The 23,925-nt window shown below is 39.7% G+C and overlaps 1 protein-coding gene across 2 annotated transcripts in view; it reads left to right on the forward strand.

Moving 5' to 3' along the window:
* Positions 1-23,925, forward strand: part of ENOX1 (ecto-NOX disulfide-thiol exchanger 1) — a 749,536-nt gene that overhangs the window by 150,492 nt on the left and 575,119 nt on the right. For both annotated transcript variants that reach the window (XM_049852937.1, XM_049852938.1), the window contains one exon: positions 7,249-7,314. The gene's annotated coding sequence lies outside the window, so the exon portion shown is untranslated. The remainder of the gene's footprint in view (positions 1-7,248; positions 7,315-23,925) is intronic.

Raw genomic sequence — 23,925 nt, forward strand, 5'->3', positions numbered from 1 at the left:
ATAAAACTTAATCATCACAACATCCGTAGGTCAGCCAGATGGGACTTCGCATGGTCTTCATAGGTAGTTCTTCTAGAAGGGTCTTCCCCATCTCAGTAAATGGTACCTCATCCTATTCAAAACTTCTTTAATTCTTGCTTTTCTATCATCTTCCACATCCAGTTCATCCATCGCCAATTCTGTTATCCCTTATTTTAAAGCATCTTTAGAATCCATCCACTTCTACTGCCCTACTGCAATCACTGTAGGCCAGACACCATCATCAGCCTCTGCTCATTACCTCCCTACAACCCATTCCCTGCACCATTGTCAGAGTGATGTTACAACAACGTAAATAAAACACATTATGACAAGTCCTGCTTTAAACTGTTCAACAGATTCCCGTTGCTTTTAGAACGATAGTCAAGCTTCTGTCCATGACCAACCTGGCTTTTCTTGATGCCATTCCACTCCCTGCCTTGTCAGTGTGCTCTAGCCCAGCTGGACTTCTTTCAGTTCTTCAACATACACCATGCTCTTTCTTACCTTGGGGATTGTACTGTACCTTTTTGTTCTGCCTGGCTTTTTCTGTCCACTCTGGTTAAACTAGCCTCTCTTATCACATCACTCTGTTGTATTTTCTTTATAGCATTTATTCTTGCTGCTTTACCTCTCATGTCTCCCACTAGAATGTAAACTCTTTTGGAGTAGGGATTTACGTGTCTTATTTCTGGCTCTATCCCAGTACCTTGAACAGTTCCTGTTGCAGAGTACCAAAAACCCATTGCTTTTGAGTCTGTTCTGACTCATAGCACCTTATAGGGCAGAGTAGGAGTGCCTCATTGGGTTTCTAAGACTGTGAATCTTTATGGAAGCAGACTGCCCCATCTTTCTTCAGCAGGTTGCAGAGTAGGTGCTCAGTAAATGCTTGAAATGTTGAATATACAAATGGCCTGCATATTAATTCTTACAAACTTTTCACTCCTACTTGGTCCTGAAGGTCATAAACTCTTTCATTCACTCTGCTCTAGGTTTTCTTCAGAGGAAGAGATAGAAATTCATGTTAAGTCTAGGAGTTATTTATTGTTCACCTTTGACTTCTGAAGCTATGCTGGTAGCCTTGGTGAGAATCAGTCACATTGCAAGAGAGAACAGAGGCAGTAGAAAATGATTAACAGCAAATGGCAGGAAAGTATCATTTAACATTTATTGTCATACATTGTACTCAAAATTGTGTATAACATAAAAAACAAATTAGGAGACAAGTCAGATATAAAATGGGTGAGCACACGCAAGCACACAAATATTGCAGAGAAGAAAGTATTTTCTTCTCTCATTTACCAAGCTATAGTTCTTTAAAAAAATATAGGCTAGTTCAGGAGAGAAATAATGCAGCCAGTGTTTGTGGCCCAGTCATGCCCTGTGGGGCACAGAGAGGCCTGCAAATTCATTATTGGATTTAAAACAAACTTTCTCTAAGGCTAACAGATTTTCTAGAGAGGCCAGGCCAAGTGAAACTGAGTTTAATGTTCTCATTAAAATGTTAAAGAGGATTTATTCATGAATGACTGAAGCTGTAATTGCTTTATCCTTGTAAACTATGAAAATATGTGGTGATCCCTTACAAAGGCATTTACCCGGTCTTGTTGGTCAGGAAGATCTTGTTGAATGGAGGGTGTGATTGGATCTTGACGTTAGCTGCCATTGAGTTTGCTCTTTACTCAAGGTGACCCATGCACAATGGAAGAAAATGCTGCCCAGTCCTGCACCAGCTTCATGATCGGTTGCAGACTGGACCATGGTAATCCGTAGGGTTTTCATGGGCTGATTTTTCAGAGAGGCAAGGCCTTTCTACCTAGTCTGTCTTAGTCTGGAAGATCCACTGAAACCTTTTTAGCATCACAGCAACACATAAGCCTCCACTGACAGACACATGTTGGCTGCACACAAGATGCACTGGCTTGGAATTGAACCAGGTCACCTGCACAGTGAGTTCGTCTGGGTTATATCTTTAAGGTATGTGGTGGAAGTGGTGGCAGGAAGTACTCCATCCATGTATTTTCATTCTGTAGGTCTTGTTTGGCACATGCTATTTGTTCCTGAGCTTTAATTTGGAAACCATATGAGAATTGAATTGAGAAATGAATACACACATACACACGGGAACACAAATGTCCTGGAAGGAATTTTTTTTTTTTTTTTTTATCCTTTGCAGAAGCAGTAGCTTATTGAAGTGGAATAGAAGGAATCAAGAGATGTTGAGGCACTGATGAAACTGAACAGAGAATTGATCTGGAGAAACTGTCGTGTGAATCCTAGGGGGAAACAACACTCGGAACAGGCTTGGGAGGTCACAGACTTTTTTCTCTACTCTCTGCCATCCTCATTGTCCCAGTGCAAAAACATGGCTGTAGCACATTAGGTAGTCAGTGCAAATGGCAAGTACAACTACTTTCTTTCCAGATCTAGAAAATCATATTGCTGGAAACATCGAAATAAAAATTTAGGGTGAAAAAAGGTTAAAAAATGCAGTCGTGTCTTCAACTCTTTAAGAAAGACCTGTTTGTTGAATAGTAACAAATCTAGATCTCAAATACAGATGTAGTAATATAAGTAATATCTAGGAATTGTTTTAATATAGTTTTTTTTTTTTTCTTTTGCATTCACAGGTCATTTAGAAACTTTTATTTTGGGTCAGGTCTACATTAAAAGACATGTGTCCAGGAGCCATTAAAGATTTTTCTTTAAGGGTCAAATGTGTGTGCTGGGCATTTGCTAAAACTGGTTCAAGTCTGAAGCTGAAAGTTAACACAGGAGGCTCCCTATACATGATAGAGTGCAACGTTTAGACCTGCTGATAGGTTTCGGGAGAGTTCTTTTCCAGAGACTGGCAATCATAGTCAAGTGACATTCATGGGACTTAAAAAAGAACCTCTTAGAGTTGTTGATCATGAAGAAAGTGAATTTCAGTTTCTGGAACATTGTTGAATATACGTAATGAAATATATATTTATTATTAAGAGATCTAGAATAAAATGTAACAAATTATCACGGCTGGCTGGGTCAGCTCTCCCAGTATGATATTGTTGTTGTTAGGTGCCGTCGAGTCGGTCCTGACTCATAGCGACCCTATGCACAACAGAACAAAACACTTCCTGGTCCTGAGCCATCATTACAATCGTTGTTATGCTTGAGCTCATTGTTGCAGCCACTGTGTCAGTCTACCTTGTTGAGGGTCTTCCTCTTTTCTGCTGACCCTGCACTCTGCCAAGCATGATGTCCTTCTCCAGGGACTGATCCCTCCTGACAACATGTCCAAAGTTTGTAAGACACAGTCTCACCATCCTTGCTTCTAAGGAGCATTCTGGTTGTACTTCTTCTAAGTCAGTATACTCTTGGTTGATTGACATGGAATGATTTGCAGTCCCTGTTTGGGGGACTTGCTCAGCAAGGTCCTGGATTTTGTGGTAAATCCAGAGAGATGGAGATCCTTATGACCACTACGCAGGGTTCTATCTAGTCATGGCTCAGTGAGTCAGGTTTCCTCTTCCCTTTATCTGACATAGGAGTTCAGTCTTTTTCCAGTTTTGTAGGGTGTGTCCATTCTGGAATTCCCTGGGCTTGTCTGGGAAACCTTAGTGGTTTGTGGTTTGGTGTTCGTTCGCTAGAATGACTCAGAAACCATTGAAGAGGTATAATGATGTGATGAGACCATCAGTGATAATAAGATGTGTACCAAGTGGTATGAGAACAAAATGAGGGGCTGACTAATTTATTGTTGGCTACTGTATTTTTTTGAGAACTTTTGTCTGCTTTTTAGAGTTTTTCTATTTTCTCATTTGCTATTAGAATGTCAGTTGTTCATGCTAAAAAAAAAAAAAAAAAGAAATCAGCAACCATGCTTAATAAAATCCCTCTTCCTATTCTAAGTCTTAGATAGGTGAGTTGCATCCAAGACCCTACACTGACCTTACGATTAGGTGACAATGCTAAAAGCCTAGGGAAAATTTTTGAAGTGCTTCAGTGTGTGATAGTATTTTCTAACAGACACTTCTTTCCGTTGTGTCTTAGGCTTATATTGGTTGTTCAGTTGATAATTTGACTTATTAAGTCCCAAACATCTTGAGAACATATTCCATATGCCAGACGCTATCTAGAGGCGGGGTCAAAAGGATGGGCAAACCAGATATGCCTACAGAGTTTTGCTGACAGCTCACAGAGGTTGGAAATAAAGCAGTGAAATATCTAGAGAAAACCAAACTGCTTTCCTGCGGTTAAAAGAATATATGTGAGATTGCTCTATCACTGCATATTCTGTAGAGTTCTCCATAGGTGTATTTCATGTGGGAAGTGGTACCAGACATTTTCTATATTACAAAAATCTTCATATATTTATTAAGCTGTAACTTGTAAGGCTTCCTGGTGAGGCATTAAATGAGCCTTTGTGTGTGCTGCATTGTGTCTTTGTCAGGAAGCCCTGGGTTAACTCCTGCCTCTGTCATTCATCTGGCCTATACTGGTAATGAGGCACATTTCAGTCATTCCAGAAGGGTTTTTGGTCGTTGCACAAAGAGGGATACGACTAATGAAAGGGTTGGATTCCTGGTGGGTTGGAGGGAATGCACTCAGGGAAAATGAGGGATAGAACGAAAGCCTTTTACCTAGTATACTTTATGTTTTTGTACCCTTTCAGCAAGCTACTGAATATTCCAGAATTGCTCTACATTTGAAAAATTGCTAAGAAAATGCTGGGTTACTACATTTTTTAAAGCATTTTGTTTCCTTCTCAACTGTTGACCTGGCAGTGGGTTAGGGGACTCTGAGAACAGCTGGAACAGAAGAGGATTCCAGCGATTTTCCTATCATTTCTAAGCTCTGTGCTTGGGAGGACTGGCTGTGTTCTGATAACAGAGATTTGACTCTAGGGAAGGAAAGAGCATAGGAGAGGAGAATTGAAATACGGAGATTTAATGAAGAAAAAGGAAAAGAGATCAAGTAAAAAAAGTAGAAAGATGTTTTGTTGTCCTTACTTCTCTCCCTTATCCCCTTTTCCCAAAAGAAAAAGCAGGTGGATTGAAGGGGGAAAGAAGAGAGATGAGTTAGAGATGGGAGGAAAGTGCGTCAGAGATAGCACAAGAGTACGTGAGGGGGAAGGGAAGAAGGATGAGAATGATTTAAATACAGGAAGAAGAGCCAGGCAGTAAGAGGGGAGTGCACACTCTGGTCCCACTGAGAGCCCTCAGTTGCTCCCAGAAGTGCACCTGTATCCAAATAGCCAGTGTCCCTTGCTGCAGACGGTTTCCTGACTTTTGTATTCACCTTAATGCGATGCTCTTTGTCGTCCCCGTATTGCTGTTTGCGGTTTCATTGACACCGTGTGACTGAATAGCAAATGTGGAGGCACAGTCCTGTCATCCCAGACCCCTTGCAACGTTCAGCCAACTTCTGAGTCAGAGCTTCTTGCATCTGATGTTTGCCATTCCCCTTGTCTATAGGTTGGAGAATTGAAAGGGAAAAAGACATTCCTGGGGGCTGCCACATTTATACCTTGTGCATACAAATATTCAAAGCAGTTGGAAAAAACTGAATAAAATTGCAAATGAAAATTTTTTCCAAGTGGCTCTTTCACTGCTGATCTGGTTAATTTTCCTAAAACAGTGCCATAGTAATTGTGTCTCTATGTGGGCTCCTTCCTGAAAGATCTTTCCTCTTCTTTTTTTTGCAAAGCTCAGGTCACGAAGCCTTCCAGGTAATCCAGGTCTGGTTTAGGTGCTTTCTATGTTGTATTTGTCTTTCCTTCCTCTAGACTTTGGGCTCTTGGCCCTATATTGGTTATTATTGAGCAGCTAATTGGTGGTCAGTTATAACCAGTAATGAATAATGGATGGCCTCTGATGCTGGTCTTTTGAACGTAAAACAAAATGCTTATGAAATCGCCATGCTTTTAGATATCAGTTTGGGGTTAGTTGACATGTTCTGTTGATTTAGCCAACTGTAAGAGGTTTTGGGAGAGCTTTTAGGATATTTGTCATCAGATTCATGCAGCCATAATAATTGTTACCTCACGGATACCAGGGAGTGGCCCTGAAGTTTCAGGCAACCTATTATTTTTTGTGATACAGGCCTAAGGAGTGAAGGGCGTTAGAACCCTGCTCTTCTGCCGTGAATGTGTGCACGAATCTCGTTAAGCTGCAGATTCTGTTTCAGCGGAGCTGGACTGTGCACCTCGGCCTCAGCCTCTTAGGCTCCTCAGTGAGGTCGATGCTGCCGGTCCATGGGCCACACTTCGAGTAAAAAGGCTTTAAAAGGCCTTCTAGAAAATAAAGTTGATATTTATTCTATGACAATATCTAGGTGTACTGTATAGTTTGCCGAGCAATGCATTTGCTGAGAAGAAACCTATAAGTATCTCTTACTCCAACTTGGAAATTTGTAAGAAAAAGATAGTATACCCAATAGTGATTAGCCCTCAAACTGCTTTTGAATGATACTGTAGGTTGTACTGACCTTAATTCATATACAGCTTTATTTACTCAGGCTTTCTCAGATTTCGGAGGGGCACTGGTGGCACAGTGATTAAGAGCTTAGCTGCTAACCAAAAGGTCAGCAGTTTGAATCCACCAGCCTTTCTTTGGAAACCCTCTGGGGCAGTTCAGCTCTGTCCTAGGATGTTTATAGATTGGGATCAACTTGAAGGCAACAGATTTGGTTCTTTGTTTTTTGGTTTTTTTTTTAAGACCTAGCACTAAGGAGCCCTGGTTGCACAGTGGTTAAGCACTTGGCTGCTAACTGAAGCATAGGCGGTTTCAACCCACCAGCTGCTCCACGGGAGAAGGATGTGGCAGTCTGCTTCTGTGATGATTTACAGCATTGGAAACACTATGGGGCAGTTTAGCTATGAGTCAGAAGTGACTCGATGGCAGTGGGTTTTTTTTTTTTTTGGCCGTAGCACTGGCCCTGGTGTAGCTTCTGTAGCAACACAGACTGCTTTTGAAGCCGAAATATTCTTTGAAAGATTGACAGTGCAAGGGCAGTGTTTATGGTATGACCTTCACATTTATTGATTGTTACTAGGTTAGCACTGTGCAGAGACCTTCTCCAAGGGCAGCCAATGGGAATGGCTAGAAACAGAAAGGACAGTATTCTGTTCAGACTTTTCAAGCAAGACCTTGCATCTGCTTACCTATGTTCAAGTAGCTCTCTGAATTTGATGTTTGCATTTTTTTTCTAATAAAAAAAAAGTTTAATAGGATGGCCTTTATTTTACAGGTCCTTTGCAGCCAGCACGACATCATCTTTTGAACACGTGGAGGAGAGCAAGCTCACCTTACTCAGGTAAAGGGATGGTGTGTGCCTCGCGAATGACAAGCAGAAATAAAGGCAGGTTGTCATTGTTTGAGAAGTGATGCAGCTTGATTGTAGTGACGTCATCATCTGTGTGAGTTATGCCGGGGGATTCTAAGGGCTTCTGGTAAAGGATGTCAGCCAATGAATTAACATGTTTGGGGAGCACCTACAAAGTACCTTTGTATAAGGGGAACTCTGTAAACAACTGGCAAGGAACGGAACTGGTCACCTGAAACCTCTTTCCAACTTCTACATGGTTAACATAGTATTGTGACTATGGGTCACCTTTGCTACCTTATCAAAGGCTTTGATCTTTTCTACATTTATGTGAATATGTGAATGCTGAAGATTCTTCTAACTGAAGTTTTGTCTCTGTCCCCTTGTCTGAAGTTTCTCCTCTAAATTCTCTTTGCATTTTCTTTTTTAAATAAATGTATGTCCCACAACTTTTGCTTGCCCAAACAGGTCACCAGGATTAATTTTCCATTAACCTTTATTGCTTCTGTTTCCTTCTGATCATCTTTTTAGAGGATTAAACAATCCCCATTGGATCAGCCTTTCCTTAGGATATATAAACCATCTTTTCCTTTGATTGCCTTTATTAGACTGAAATACATGGTGGTGATCAGTGGTCCAGAGACTGAACCTGGCCCCACTGACTGAGCCAAAGCATCTCCCTAGACAGACTCAGGTTAGGAGTTTTGTTGATTGTGGCAGCTTTGAGTTTGTCATTGGGCTTGCTGCATTTGTGGTCTTATCTAAGGGTAACCAGTCAACCAATTGCCTTCAAACAGTTTTGACTTGTGGTGACCCCATGTGCATCAGAGTAGGACTGTGCACCACAGGGGTTTCAATGGCTGATTTTTTGGAAATAGATTGCCCGACCTTTATTTTGAGGCACTTCTGGGTGGACTCGAGCCTCTAACCTTTCAATTAGCAGGTGAGTGCATTAACTGTTTACACCAGCCAAGGATTCTTATCTAAGGGTGAAAGACTTAATTTTCCTTGAATTAAGAATCAACAGTAGAGAATCCAGCACAGTACCTGCTGCTTAATATTTGTTGAATAAATGAATGGTAAAGACATGATGGCCATGGGCAAATATAATTTGAAAGAGCAAAGTGCAGTGACCAGAAGTGGGCAGGTATTACGCTGACCCTTGTGTTCAGGGAACTCTTACATGCAGGATAGTCCAAGTTAAACAACATCGTAAATGTGATATAATTTTTCCTTTGAAAGTAATGGTGGGTGAGGGGTTATAAAATATGGTGCTCTGTGTGCGCTGTTCTGCCTTCTCTACTGGCTTCGTATGCTGAACTGCCAATTTATATGCCGCCTCCATCAGCCCATCAAGATAGCTTTCCAACTAATTCGGTACCATTTAGATAATACTTAGCTAGGCTATTCTTTCTTCCCAGCTGTATCGCTTTGTACTTATTGCATTTAAAGCTTTGCTCCCTAGCTATACTCTATAAATGCTACCCTGAAGAGACCTGCTCTAGTCGTGTCTTTTCCCTTCTCTGCCTTCTGAGCCTGAAATTATTAGATGTTAATCTTTTGAATGTTTAGATTTGGGTATTGATAAAATAGAGGCTACTGGCCTCGAGGTAGTACTTAAATGATCGGTTCTTTAATAGAGAAGTTTATTTGGAAAAACCATTATTTCCTGTTAGAGTAGTGCTTTCTGGCCAAATCTGCTGTAATTTCTGGGAAAGAGTGACCTTTTAATACCAGAGGAAGTCTCCTGCTGAGAGAAGTCAAAGACCAGGGGCAGATTTCCTTCGGTCTCTGTGAATGCATTTAAGCCTCTGGTCTGGTGCTGAGTGCCTCTGCCGTAAGCAGTAAGCAGTCAGGCTGAGGCCTGGAGACTGATGGTGTGGGCCAGCTCACCTGCCGGAAGGCTGTACTGCAGACGTGCTGGAACCGTTTCCTTACAGACTTCCCGACCCCACCACTTGCTTCCTTGCTCTTGAGGCTAAGGCTGCCTGGTGTCCCCCGGCCAAGTGGTAACATCAGCATACACAACACTGGACTTAGAAGATGGTGACAGGCAGCAGAAAATAAAAATCCACATTCGTATTTTTCACACTGACATTAGTCCTAAGAAAACTGGTAAATCAAATGGCGGGTATTTATGGAGCGTGTGATGCGTGCCGGCACTGTTTCACCACACGCCATATGTGGATGTATAACTTCATCCTGGTGCCTCCGCTGCCTGCTTTTCTGTTTTATTCAAGAGCTTACTACCCTCGCTTAGAGGCCTTCTGTGATTTTCCACGTCTGCTCTCCTTGTTTGGTTTATGAAATGTCTGTAGCACTTCATTAAAATGGCTGCCAATCCATTTGTTTCGGTCATTGACGATTACATGTAGAGTTCTTTTCTCAATCTTGGAGCTGGGTGAACAATTACATCCTGGTAATTAAAGTGTCCTTAAATACCTTGTTAACTACTCTAAAGTACACACCGCTACAATTATAACATCCTAATAAATCTTGTTTTAATAACTTGGTTATTTTTTGTGTACCTAATAATTCTCTATTATTAAAGAGAAAATAGCACAGAAATAAAACCTTAAGTGCCTTGAATAATAAAAACTAATATATCATTGCTTAGTCTTTGCTTCACTCCCATTTTGCATTCTCCAATTTCACTAATCTTAGATTTCTGAAAACTCTGATGTAAGACTTTGGTGGAATTGGTAATAATGTATTCATTGTTAAGTTCTAATTTTTAAAAAAGGGGAAGTGACTTTTATGTCTTTTTAATTAATAATTAACATGGTAGTTTTTTTAGATCTCTGGAAGTTTTATGATATTATGGGAAATACTTCATGTATAGAAGTTATATGTTGAATTAAGATTCTATTAAACTTTCTCAGAAAATGCTTGTACATAAATAAGTTAAAATATGAATGTTACTGTTTACTTTCTCAACCCTGGGTTCTTATCCTGCCTGTATCTCTGTGATGGTTACATCTTTGTTTCTTTTAAATCCACGAGTTTATGTTCAATACTTGTAAGTAGATAATGTAAAAGCAACGAAGAAAAGCAGTGGGTTACTGGAAGAGAACTTAGAAGCTCCTCAATCCTTGCTTCTCCTACATTTAGTTATCACAAGCTCTGTCAGGCTTCTACAGTTCTTTCACATTTTTACTTCTTTTTTCTATTTTATCAACAGCCATCCTTTTTCAGGCTTCTCTTTTCTTTTGTTTGTTCATATGATCGATCCATCCATCATTCATTCATTCATGTATTGTCCTCACATGTGCCAGCAATTGCTCTGACGATGACATTAAGGATATTACCATTTAGGGGGGAGACGATCATGCAAAAATTACGGCTGCGATGGAGCTATGTATTATATGTACTTACTATATAAGTCTCCTTGTTAGGAGTCAAGGAATGCTTTATAGAGATAGTATTTGAGTGGAGATTGGAAGAAGGTGTAGAAAATTGCCAGATGGAGCAGTGGGGAGGAGAGAGACCATTCCAAAGGAGATGGAGTGGGATTGGCAATGACTATAGGGAGCATAGTATGTTTGTATATCCCATGTTGTTTGGGCTTTGCTGGAACATAAAGCAAGAAAGGGAAGGTGAGACTAGATGAGGCTCTACAGGAAGGCAAGACGCAAATCTTGAAGATCTTTCTACATATTTCTGAGCCTTCCTTTCTCATGTCTGCAAAATTGCAGTTGTCTTCAGTGCATCTACAACCTGCAATGAGGATGACTGTTTTCAGGACGGGCTATGTCCTGCTCTCCTTCCTGGCCCTTGCAATGGTCTCCCTGCTACCAAAGGCAAGCTGGACATTCCTTACATGGCTCTCAAAGATCTCAGCCTTTTCTGTCTTTTATTCACTCTGTATAAATCTTTTGCTCAGGTGGATTTGTTCTTGCACGCAGTTTGTTACCATTCCCTCCTAGCTCCCATTTTAAAAATCCTCCCATCCTTTAAGACCTCACTCAAATACATTCTCTATCAATTGTTTTCTGTACTCCTGAGTAATTTTACCCCTTCTGAACACCAGTAGAGCTTTCAGTGCACCCTTCACATCACAATTTTCACATGCTTCTTTATATCACAAGGTTTTTTTTTTTTTAAATAACATCCCAAGAAGGACTGCACACACGTTGAAGGCAAGGGCTATGTAACTGTTACATGTCCTGTTTGTGCGGAAAGTGGGACTTTTGCATAGAGTAGATACTGCGCTAAAGTTTCTTAAAAGAATGGAGGGAAACATAGTTATGTTAATTTGTAAAGCAGTTACAGAGGTGAAACTGGGGTATTGATTAACCGTCATGTGGATGAGCCAGTGGTGATGTCATGTCCAGATGAAACTTGCGGGGCAGAAAAATTGCCGGTGAAGCGGGAGGGATTGCATTAAAAAAAGGCAGGAATATATACAGAAAAGAGGCCCAGTTTGAAAATCAGTTAAACTACCCTAAGATTTAGAGAGGGAAGAAAAAACTTAGAAAGCCATTAGGCCACACGTGATTGTTCTTGTCAGTGAGTAACAAATGGCATGAGAAGTAAAGGCACCTATATTGCAGTAAGATGCTCTGCTGTGTATGTGAGCTGGCCTCTGGAAAACATGATTCAATTTAAGGCTTCTCAGTTGCAGATCTGGAGACAGTCATGACTTCAGAAATATATTTATGAGACTCAGTTGCCACTGAGCTCAAAAGACCATAATCCTATTAGCTGAGATTTTTTAGAAGGGTAAACATGAATAACTGAAGGAAGATATTGATTAGAGAAGTAATATGAACAGGAAAAATGGAATTAAAGTAATTGAGGCAATATTGGGACTAACGGACCTTGTTCTTTTAATGCCTTTCTTCTGCTCTTTGTATTGAGTTGGCCCTAAAGTCGATTGGGCTATGCACAAAAGGAGAAGGACATAATGGAGGAGTGAGCATTACTGTCTATAAAAAAATCAATCTGTTAGTCTTACAGAAGAACATCAATCAGTCTGTGAAATCAATTAACTGGGGTTTTTTACATTTAGCTTATAAGATAATGAGACAAATGATAAGAAATGACTGTATGCCTTGTGCATAGTAGAGACTCAGTAAATGTTTCTTGAGTGGAAGAACCCAAAGGATCCATGGACTTTATTTAAAAACAACTGGCAGTGTAAGTCCTTTTATCAGTACTAATCTAGCCACATCCCTCTGACTTGACTGCCTGTACCTAAGCCCCCAAAAAACCTGTAAATGTGGATTACTCAATTTCATTGATTCTCTTTTTTTTTTTTTTTTTTATAATAACTTTTATTAAGCTTCAAGTGAACGTTTACAAATCCAATCAGTCTGTCACATATAAGTTTACATACATCTCACTCCCTACTCCCACTTACTCTCCCCGTCTTGAGTCAGCCCTTTCAGTCTCTCCTTTCTTGACAATTTTGCCGGCTTCCCTCTCTCTCTATCCTCCCATCCCCCCTCCAGACAAGAGTTGCCAACACAATCTCAAGTGTCCACCTGATATAATTAGCTCACTCTTCATCAGCTTCTCTCTCCCACCCGCTGACCAGTCCCTTTCATTTCTGAAGAGTTGTCTTCGGGGATGGTTCCTGTCCTGTGTCAGCTGAAGGTCTGGGGAGCATGGCCGCCGGGATTCCTCCAGTCTCAGTCAGACCATTAAGTTTGGTCTTGTTATGAGAATTTGGGGTCTGCATCCCACTGATCTCCTGCTCCCTCAGGGGTCCTCTGCTGAGCTCCCTGTCAGGGCAGTCATTGATTGTGGCCGGGCACCAGCTAGTTCTTCTGGTCTCAGGATGATGTAGGTCTCTGGTTCATGTGGCCCTTTCTGTCTCTTGGGCTCTTAGTTGTCATGTGGGCTTGGTGTTCTTCATTTTCCTTTGCTCCAGGTGGGTTGAGACCAATTGCTGCATCTTAGATGGCTGCTTGTTAGCATTTAAGACCCCAGACGCCACATTTCGAAGTGGGATGCAGAATGATTTCATAATAGAATTATTTTGCCAATTGACTTAGAAGTCCCCGCAAACCATGTTCCCCAGACCCCCGCGCTTGCTCCGCTGACCTTTGAAGCATTCATTTTATCCCGGAAACTTCTTTGCTTTTGGTCCAGTCCAATTGAGCTGACCTTCCATGTATTGAGTGTTGTCTTTCCCTTCACCTAAAGCAGTTCTTATCTACTGATTAATCAATAAAAAACCCTCTCCCACCCTCCCTCCCTCCCCCCCTCGTAACCACAAAAGTATGTGTTCTTCTCAGGTTTACTATTTCTCAAGATCTTATAATAGTGGTCTTATACAATATTTGTCCTTTTGCCTCTGACTAATTTCGCTCAGCATAATGCCTTCCAGGTTCCTCCATGTTATGAAATGTTTCAGAGATTCGTCACTGTTCTTTATCGATGCGTAGTATTCCATTGTGTGAATATACCACAATTTATTTACCCATTCATCCGTTGATGGACACCTTGGTTGCTTCCAACTTTTTGCTATTGTAAACAGAGCTGCAATAAACATGGGTGTGCATATATCTGTTTGTATGAAGGCTCTTGTATCTCTAGGGTATATTCCTAGGAGTGGGATTTCTGGGTTGTATGGTAGTTCTATTTCTAACTGTTTAAGATAACGCCAGATAGATTTCCAAAGTGGTTGTACCATTTTACATTCCCACCAGCAGTGTATGAGAGTTCCAATCTCTCCGCAGCCTCTCCAACATTTATTATTTTGTGTTTTTTGGATTAATGCCAGCCTTGCTGGTGTGAGATGGAATCTCATCGTAGTTTTAATTTGCATTTCTCTAATGGCTAATGATCGAGAGCATTTTCTCATGTATCTGTTGGCTGCCTGAATATCCTCTTTAGTGAAATGTGTGTTCATATCCTTTGCCCACTTCTTGATTGGGTTGTTTGTCTTTTTGTGGTTGAGTTTTGACAGAATCATGTAGATTTTAGAGATCAGGCGCTGGTCAGAGATGTCATAGCTGAAAATTCTTTCCCAATCTGTAGGTGGTCTTTTTACTCTTTTGGTGAAGTCTTTAGATGAGCATAGGTGTTTGATTTTTAGGAGCTCCCAGTTATCGGGTTTCTCTTCGTCATTTTTAGTAATGTTTTGTATTCTGTTTATACCTTGTATTAGGGCTCCTAGGGTTGTCCCAATTTTTTCTTCCATGATCTTTATCGTTTTAGTCTTTATGTTTAGGTCTTTGATCCACTTGGAGTTAGTTTTTGTGCATGGTGTGAGGTATGGGTCCTGTTTCATTTTTTTGCAAATGGATATCCAGTTATGCCAGCACCATTTGTTAAAAAGGCTATCTTTTCCCCAGTTAATTGACACTGGTCCTTTGTCAAATATCAGCTGCTCATACGTGGATGGATCTATGTCTGGGTTCTCAATTCTGTTCCATTGGTCTATGTGTCTGTTGTTGTACCAATACCAGGCTGTTTTGACTACTGTGGCTGTATAATAGTTTCTGAAGTCAGGTAAGGTGAGGCCTCCCACTTTCTTCTTCTTTTTCAGTAGTGCTTTGCTTATCCGGGGCTTCTTTCCGTTCCATATGAAATTGGTGATTTGTTTCTCTATCCCCTTAAAATATGACATTGGAATTTGGATCGGAAGTGCGTTAAATGTATAGATGGCTTTTGGTAGAATAGACATTTTTACTATGTTAAGTCTTCCTATCCATGAGCAAGGTATGTTTTTCCACTTAAGTATGTCCTTTTGAATTTCTTGTAGTAGAGCTTTGTAGTTTTCTTTGTATAGGTCTTTTACATCCTTGGTAAGATTTATTCCTAAGTATCTTATCTTCTTGGGGGCTATTGTGAATGGTATTGATTTGGTTATTTCCTCTTCGGTGTTCTTTTTGTTGATGTAGAGGAATCCAAGTGATTTTTGTATGTTTATTTTATAACCTGAGACTCTGCCAAACTCTTCTATTAGTTTCAGTAGTTTTCTGGAGGATTCCTTAGGGTTTTCTGTGTATATAATCATGTCATCTGCAAATAGTGATAACTTTACTTCTTCCTTGCCAATCCGGATACCTTTTATTTCTTTGTCTAGCCTGATTGCCCTGGCTAAGACTTCCAACACGATGTTGAATAAGAGCGGTGATAAAGGGCATCCTTGTCTGGTTCCCGTTCTCAAGGGAAATGCTTTCAGGTTCTCTCCATTTAGAGTGACATTGGCTGTTGGCTTTGCATAGATGCCCTTTATTATGTTGAGGAATTTTCCTTCAATTCCTATTTTGGTAAGAGTTTTTATCATGAATGGGTGTTGGACTTTGTCAAATGCCTTTTCTGCATCAATTGATAAGATCATGTGGTTTTTGTCTTTTGTTTTATTTATGTGATGGATTACATTAATGGTTTTTCTGATATTAAACCAGCCTTGCATACCTGGTATAAATCCCATTTGATCAGGGTGAATTATTTTTTTGATGTGTTGTTGGATTCTATTGGCTAGAATTTTGTTGAGGATTTTTGCATCAATGTTCATTAGGGATATAGGTCTATAATTTTCTTTTTTTGTAATGTCTTTACCTGGTTTTGGTATCAGGGAGATGGTGGCTTCATAGAATGAGTTGGGTAGTATTCCGTCATTTTCTATGCTTTGGAATACCTTTAGTAGTAGTGGTGTTAACTCTTCTCTGAAAATTTGGTAGAACTCTGCAGTGAAGCCGTCCGGGCCGGGACTTTTTTTTGTTGGGAGTTTTTTGATTACCGTTTCAATCTCTTTTTTTGTTATGGGTCTATTTAGTTGTTCTACTTCTGAATGTGTTAGTTTAGGTAGGTAGTGTTTTTCCAGGAATTCATCCATTTCTTCTAGGTTTTCAAATTTGTTAGAGTACAATTTTTCATAATAATCTGAAATGATTCTTTTAATTTCATTTGGTTCTGTTGTGATGTGGTCCTTCTCATTTCTTATTCGGGTTATTTGTTTCCTTTCCTGTATTTCTTTAGTCAGTCTAGCCAATGGTTTATCAATTTTGTTAATTTTTTCAAAGAACCAGCTTTTGGCTTTGTTAATTCTTTCAATTGTTTTTCTGTTCTCTAATTCATTTAGTTCAGCTCTAATTTTTATTATTTGTTTTCTTCTGGTGCCTGATGGATTCTTTTGTTGCTCACTTTCTATTTGTTCAAGTTGTAGGGACAGTTCTCTGATTTTGGCTCTTTCTTCTTTTTGTATGTGTGCATTTATTGATATAAATTGGCCTCTGAGCACTGCTTTTGCTGTGTCCCAGAGGTTTTGATAGGAAGTATTTTCATTCTCGTTGCTTTCTATGAATTTCCTTATTCCCTCCTTGATGTCTTCTATAACCCAGTCTTTTTTCAGGAGGGTATTGTTCATTTTCCAAGTATTTGATTTCTTTTCCCTCGTTTTTCTGTTATTGATCTCTAGTTTTATTGCCTTGTGATCTGAGAAGATGCTTTGTAATATTTCGATGTTTTGGACTCTGCAAAGGTTTGTTTTATGTCCTAATATGTGGTCTATTCTAGAGAATGTTCCATGTGCGCTGGAAAAAAAAGTATATTTTGCAGCAGTTGGGTGGAGAGTTCTGTATAAGTCAATGAGGTCAAGTTGGTTGATTGTTGTAATTAGATCTTCCGTGTCTCTGTTGAGCTTCTTGCTGGATGTCCTGTCCTTCTCCGAAAGTGGTGTGTTGAAGTCTCCTACTATAATTGTGGAGGTATCTATCTCGCTTTTCAGTTCTGTTAAAATTTGATTTATGTATCTTGCAGCCCTGTCATTGGGTGCGTAAATATTTAATATGGTTATGTCTTCCTGATCAATTGTCCCTTTTATCATTATATAGTGTCCTTCTTTATCCTTTGTGGTGGATTTAAGTCTAAAGTCTATTTTGTCAGAAATTAATATTGCTACTCCTCTTCTTTTTTGCTTATTGTTTGCTTGATATACTTTTTTCCATCCTTTGAGTTTTAGTTTATTTGAGTCTCTAAGTCTAAGGTGTGTCTCTTGTAGGCAGCATATAGATGGATCGTGTTTCTTTATCCAGTCTGTGACTCTCTGTCTCTTTATTGGTGCATTTAGTCCATTTACATTCAGGGTAATTATAGATAAGTAAGTTTTTAGTGCTGTCATTTTGATGCCTTTTTATGTGTGTTGTTGACAATTTCATTTTTCCACATACTTTTTTGTGCTGAGGCGTTTTTCTTAGTAAATTGTGAGATCCTCATTTTCATAGTGTTTGACTTTATGTTAGTTGAGTCGTTACGTTTTTCTTGGTTTTTGTCTTGAGTTATAGAGTTGTTATACCTTTTTGTGGTTACCTCATTATATACCCCTATTTTTCTAAGTAAAAACCTAACTTGTATTGTTCTATATCGCCTTGTATCACTCTCCATATGGCAGTTCAATGCCTCCTGTATTTAGTCCCTCTTTTTGATTATTGTGATCTTTTACCTATTGACTTCCATGATTCCCTGTTATGTGTATTTTTTTTTTTAATTAATCTTAATTTGTTTGTTTTTGTGATTTCCCTATTTGAGTTGATAACAGGACGTTCTGTTTTGTGACCTTGTGTTGTGCTGATATCTGATATTATTGGTTCTCTGACCAAACAATATCCTTTAGTATTTCTTGTAGCTTTGGTTTGGTTTTTGCAAATTCTCTAAACTTGTGTTTGTCTGTAAATATCTTAATTTCGCCTTCATATTTCAGAGAGAGTTTTGCTGGATATATGATCCTTGGCTGGCAGTTTTTCTCCTTCAGTGTTCTGTATATGTCGTCCCATTCCCTTCTTGCCTGCATGGTTTCTGCTGAGTAGTCAGAACATATTCTTATTGATTCTCCCTTGAAGGAAACCTTTCTTTTCTCCCTGGCTGCTTTTAAAATTTTCTGTTTATCTTTGGTTTTGGTGAGTTTGATGATAATATGTCTTGGTGTTTTTCTTTTTGGATCAATCTTAAATGGGGTTCGATGAGCATCTTGGATAGATATCCTTTCGTCTTTCATGATGTCAGGGAAGTTTTCTGTCAGAAGTTCTTCAACTATTTTCTCTGTGTTTTCTGTCCCTCCTCCCTGTTCTGGGACTCCAATCACCCGCAGGTTATCCTTCTTGATAGAGTCCCACATAATTCTTAGGGTTTCTTCATTTTTTTTAATTCTTTTATCTGATTTTTTTTCAGCTATGTTGGTGTTAATTCCCTGGTCCTCCAGATGTCCCAGTCTGCATTCTAATTGCTCGAGTCTGCTCCTCTGACTTCCTATTACGTTGTCTAATTCTGTTATTTTATTGTTAATCTTTTGGATTTCTACATGTTGTCTCTCTATGGATTCTTGCAACTTATTAATTTTTCCAGTATGTTCTTGAATAATCTTTTTGAGTTCTTCAACAGTTTTATCAGTGTGTTCCTTGGCTTTTTCTGCAGATATCCTAATTTCATTTGTGATATCATTAAGCATTCTGTAAATTAGTTTTTTATATTCTGTATCTGATAATTCCAAAATTGTATCTTCATTTGGGAAAGATTTTGATTCTTTTGTTTGGGGGGTTGGAGAAGCTGTCCCGGTCTGCTTCTTTAAGTGGTTTGATATGGATTGTTGTCTCCGAGCCATCACTGGGAAACTAGTTTTTCCAGAAAATCTGCGTGCAGTCCTAATCCCTGCGGGACGGTTCCCCGGCTCGGATGCTGCTCTTTCTGCTCCAAGATCAGTCACTGCCTCCCGGGGACTTCTCCTACCGGCTGCGTCCCACGCCGCCCGTGGAACCAGCTGGTCCCCCTCCCGGGGTTAGTTCAGGGGGGTGGAGCAGGTCTCTTTGCTTGTGCCGTACCTGACTGGTACGCTGGCTCCAGGCTCTGGAAACAATCGCTGCTTCCCCGTATTAGTTCGTTCTCCGTCTCTAAATCTGTTTTTGTTGTTCAGGGTTCGTAGATTGTTATGTATGTGATCGATTCACTTGTTTTTCCGTGTCGTTGTTGTTCAGGGTTCGTAGATTGTTATGTATGTGATCGATTCACTTGTTTTTCCGTGTCTTTGTTGTAAGAGGGATCCGAGGTAGCGTCTGCCTAGTCCGCCATCTTGGCTCCGCCCTCCTTGATTCTCTTTTTGAAGCAACTTCTCTTCCTTTTCTGCTGCTAGGCTATCCAGCCCAGCTTCACAGGACCTTGGATCTTTGGATTATATAGACTTTTAGTCTATGCAGCCATCAAAGATTAAATTTCCTGAAACACCGTATTGATGACATTTCTGCCTATTCAGAAACCTTTAGTGTCTCTTCTTTGTCTACAAAGATAAAGTCTCATAGTACTTTAGAGTTCATTCTCCATAACCTGGCTTTGGGGAACTCCTGCATTCTGACATCACCTCCTACCCATCTGTGTTTAACTCCCATTTATCCCCTACTGAAAGCCTCTTCATTGCTTCATCCCATTTTTGAACATGTACAATGCTCTTCTTGGAATCCTTCCTGTCATGTCTCTGTCCATCCAGTTAGAGTTTGTTTCCTTCAGGCAGTAGTTACATTTCCTTAAAACTGTGCACGATCAAATACTGTGTTATAAAGATAATTATTTCAGCAGGGTAATTGTATGAGGGACTAAAGCATTTCAGGCTCACAGGAACAAAGTTATTTTACCTCGTTATTTCGACAATAATGGTGTTTCCAATCTCTGTAAGAGTGTAACTTCAAAACAAGAACATCCCTAAACAAAAATTTTACCATGTCTCTTTCCACAAGATTGTAGCTAAATGTTTTTTAAAATCATTTTTGCGTTTTTATGACCCTCTATTGTGAGATAAACCAAAAACTAAACCCATTGCCCTGGAGTCAATTCTGACTTGTAGTGACTCAATAGGACAGAATAAAACTGCCCCATAAGGTTTCCAAGGCTATAATCTTTATGGAGGAAACCCTGGAACTGCAGTGGTTAAGACCAAAAGGTCAGCAGTTCGAATCCACCAGGTTCCCCTTGGAAACTCTATGGGGCAGTTCTACCCTGTCCTATAGGGTCACTATGAGTCAGAAACAACTCGATGGCAATGGGTTTGGTTTTGGTTTGAATCGTTACAGAAGCAGACTGCCACATCTTTCTCCTGCAAAGTGGCTAGAACTTCTGACCTTTCACTTAGTGGCTGAGCGCTTAACCACTGTGCCACCAGGGCTCCTACTGTTAGAGAAACTGAGTATAAAGACACTTTAAGCAGCTGTGTTGTAAGTAGAAGTGCATATTTTTAAATGATAGCAGCCCTCCCCAATCAATTGATCACTTTATATGTAGTTCACATTATGCAGACTCTGCAGAAGAAATGTCTGTAACATGTATTTTTCAAAATTGAGTTTGAGCCCTTTTTTCTCCATTGAGTTTACCTCTGCTTATAAGTCCCTTTCTTCTGATCTTGTATTAAGTTATTGCCTGCTGATTTTCCCCTCTGAAATCCCCTTTTATGCTATCAATTCAAGAACCTGTGTAACAGTTAACCATTTTGAGATTTTTTTTTTAAAGAGGCTTTTTAGAAGCAAGGACATGTTTTCATTTCTCACAGTGTCCAACACATTGTTAAAACAATGAGATATACTGGTTTATCAGAGCATGAAATTATGAAAAATAGTTTCACCTAAATCCTCAAATTCCTATTTTTCCTACTCCCTGTTCCTCTCAAAACATTGGGACTTGTCTTAATTAACGGTGAGAGAAGTGAGTCAGTGTGTAAGGATGAAGAGTGACTGAGAGGTTTTGGGTTAAAGATGGCCACTCAAATCCATATATTTGCTCTTGGCCCTCTCCAGATCTCAAATTACTGTAACACTTAAGAGATTTTTTTTTAAGACACAGACCTACAAGAACAAGGAAATGAGGCAATAGCCACAGCCTTTTGTAAGCTGAGATGCAGATGGACGCACGGTAACTTACTTAGCAGGCCTGAGAAAAATTGAATTTTAACAGAGGAGAAAAGGAAAAAGCAACCCAACTTACACAGAGGAATCCTGCAAAAACTCAGGAATTTTCAGCAGCAAGAACCGCTAGAAATAACGGTGACGTGAGGTTAAAAGAGGCATATGGGTTGATCGGCCCCTACTTTATACAGGCCAGTGACTGCTTCTCTTCACTCTGACAGATAGACGAGACTCTTTTTTCTATAGAAATGATGAAACAGGAGATTTCTGGATTGGAAGCCAATAAAAAATTTGAAATCCATCTTATAGTCTTGAAATCAGAGGGATTTCTGTTGATTGCCAAATCCTGAGAACCATAGCCACCTTCTTCTCCTGCACCTTAGCCTGCGAGCAGCCAGGATATCTTACTGTAGGAAACTCCAAAGAACTCCTTAGTGATCTGACATAAAAAGACCAGAGGATACTGACATCAAGGCTTCTGCAGGAAAAGAGGCCAAGAAGAACAACAACCCTAAAATAAATTCCATATCAGGAAGCCCCCAAACCTCCTCATCAGCTCTGTAGTACCCCACCCTTAAGTATGGTCAAACAGCCAAGGACTGTCAGACATTTGAGAAAAGCCTCTCTTATGAGAGACAGAGACTAGAACGTGGAAACAGAAAAAAATTTCGATGAAACTGAGCCTTTGTATAAAGAAGAAATCTTTAAAAAAAAAAAAAATCATTAGGGAGGCATAATATTGCAACCATGAAATAAGAACAGAATTTATAAGGGCTAGGGTAATTTCCTAGAAAGTAGAAAAAAGAAGAAAAGAAAGAAAGGAAAAGATAATAGAAAAGACATTCATAGGATTGGCCCAGAAGGTCCAATGTCTAAAAATAGTAATTCCAGATGAGAGAATATAGAAAATGTCAGATGAAAAACCTTCAAAGGGACAATTCAGTAATCCCACAACCAAAGGTAGAAGTTTCCAGATTAAAAGGAAATACCACAACAGCATTCTGAAACCTTAGAACACTAAAATGTACTCCAGTAAATCACGGGGCTTACTAATAAAAAGACCTGAGATCTCAGAGACAGGACCAACACAGGAGCCAGCTGAGGAGTCGCTGAGATGCTGGTGAGACGAGATCTCGAGCTATACACCAAGGAGCGTTGGTCAACCATTGAAACTGGAGTGGTAGAGGGTCCAGCAGAGACTTCTTCAAGATAATAAAATTTATAAAACACCTAATGTGTTTGTACTGAGAAGAGATATACAAATCTGGGGAGACTATAGGGGTAAATAACCTTATGGTAAGTACATAGAAAACTAAAATGGTAAGTACATAGAAAACTAAAGATAAAATGTAACAGGTATTAACTCCAGGGAAAATAAAAGTGCAGAAAAGAAAGTGTAACCATACATTAAATGATTCAGCTATCAATAGTGTTTCAGTAGCCATAATGATGTAAACAGATATTTGATGCAGCTGACATTACCATATGATTTTGAGAGGATTGGAGCATGGAGTATGCACCTGTGTATGAAAGACAACTAAATCCTCACCTTCCTCATTAGGAGGTTAATAGACAATATGTAAAATTGAAAAACCAAGAAGTAGTAATATAACATTATTATAATATAAGCATATTATTTAAATCACTGCTTCTGAATTTCTCCCTCATTATGGCACACATAGTCACTTATACTAAATAATGTGGCAAGCTGGAGAATATTTGGAGAAGACTGAATAGATACAAAATTTCCAAATAAAAGCTTTTCAGATCTTTAAATGAGAAACCTGCGCTTGCATTCGTGAACATAATTTATTTTTATATTAGCTTATATTCCTGAAATGGCTAAACAAACAAACAAACAAAATTTTAATTTTATTGTGTTTTAAGTGATAGTTTACATTGCAAATTAGTTTCTTATTCGGGAATTTATACACATTGCTTTTTGACATTGATTGCAATTCTCACAATGTGTCAGCACTCTCCCCCTTTTCCTTTCTACCCCAAGTTCCCCATGTCCATTAGTCCAAGTTTCCTGTCCTTCTTGCTTTCTTGTCTTTGCTTCTGGGCAGGTGGTGCCCGTTTCGTCTTGTATACTTCATTGAGCTGAGAAGCAGGATCCTTGCATGTGTTATTTTTGTTACATAGTCCTGTTTAATCTTTGAAGGGTAGACTTCAGAAGTGGCTTCAGTTCTGAATTCACAGGGTTTCCAGGGACCATAGTCTCTGGGATTCCTCCAGTTTCTGTCAGACTAGTTAAATCTGATCTTTTTTTGGGAATTTGAGTTTTGTTCTACATTTTTCTATCACTCTGTTTGGAATCCTGCCTTGTGATCCCTGTTAGAGCTGTCACTGGTGGTACCCAGGCACCATCTAGTTCTTCTGGGCTCTGGCTGGTGGAGGCTGTGGTTCATGGGGTCCATCAGTCCTTTGGACTAATATTTTCCTTATGTCTTTGGTTTTCTTCCTTCTCCTTTGCCCTGAATGTGATGGGATGAATATTTTGGTCTTTCAGATGGCCACTTGAAAGCTTTTAAAACCCCAAATGCTACTCACCAGAATAGGGTGTAGAACATTTTCTTTATGAACTATGTTATGCTGATGGGCCTAGATGTCCCCCGAGACCATGGTCCTCAGCCCTCGGCCCCAGTATCCTGGTCCTTCAAGGTGTTTGGATGTGTCTAGGAAGCTTCTGTGACTTTGCCTTGGTCAAGTTATGCTGACTTCCCCTATATTGTGTGTTGTCTTTCCCTTCACCACAGTTAACGCT

Source organism: Elephas maximus, chromosome 14 (assembly GCF_024166365.1).
Source record: "Elephas maximus indicus isolate mEleMax1 chromosome 14, mEleMax1 primary haplotype, whole genome shotgun sequence".
NCBI classification, from domain to species: domain Eukaryota; kingdom Metazoa; phylum Chordata; class Mammalia; order Proboscidea; family Elephantidae; genus Elephas; species Elephas maximus.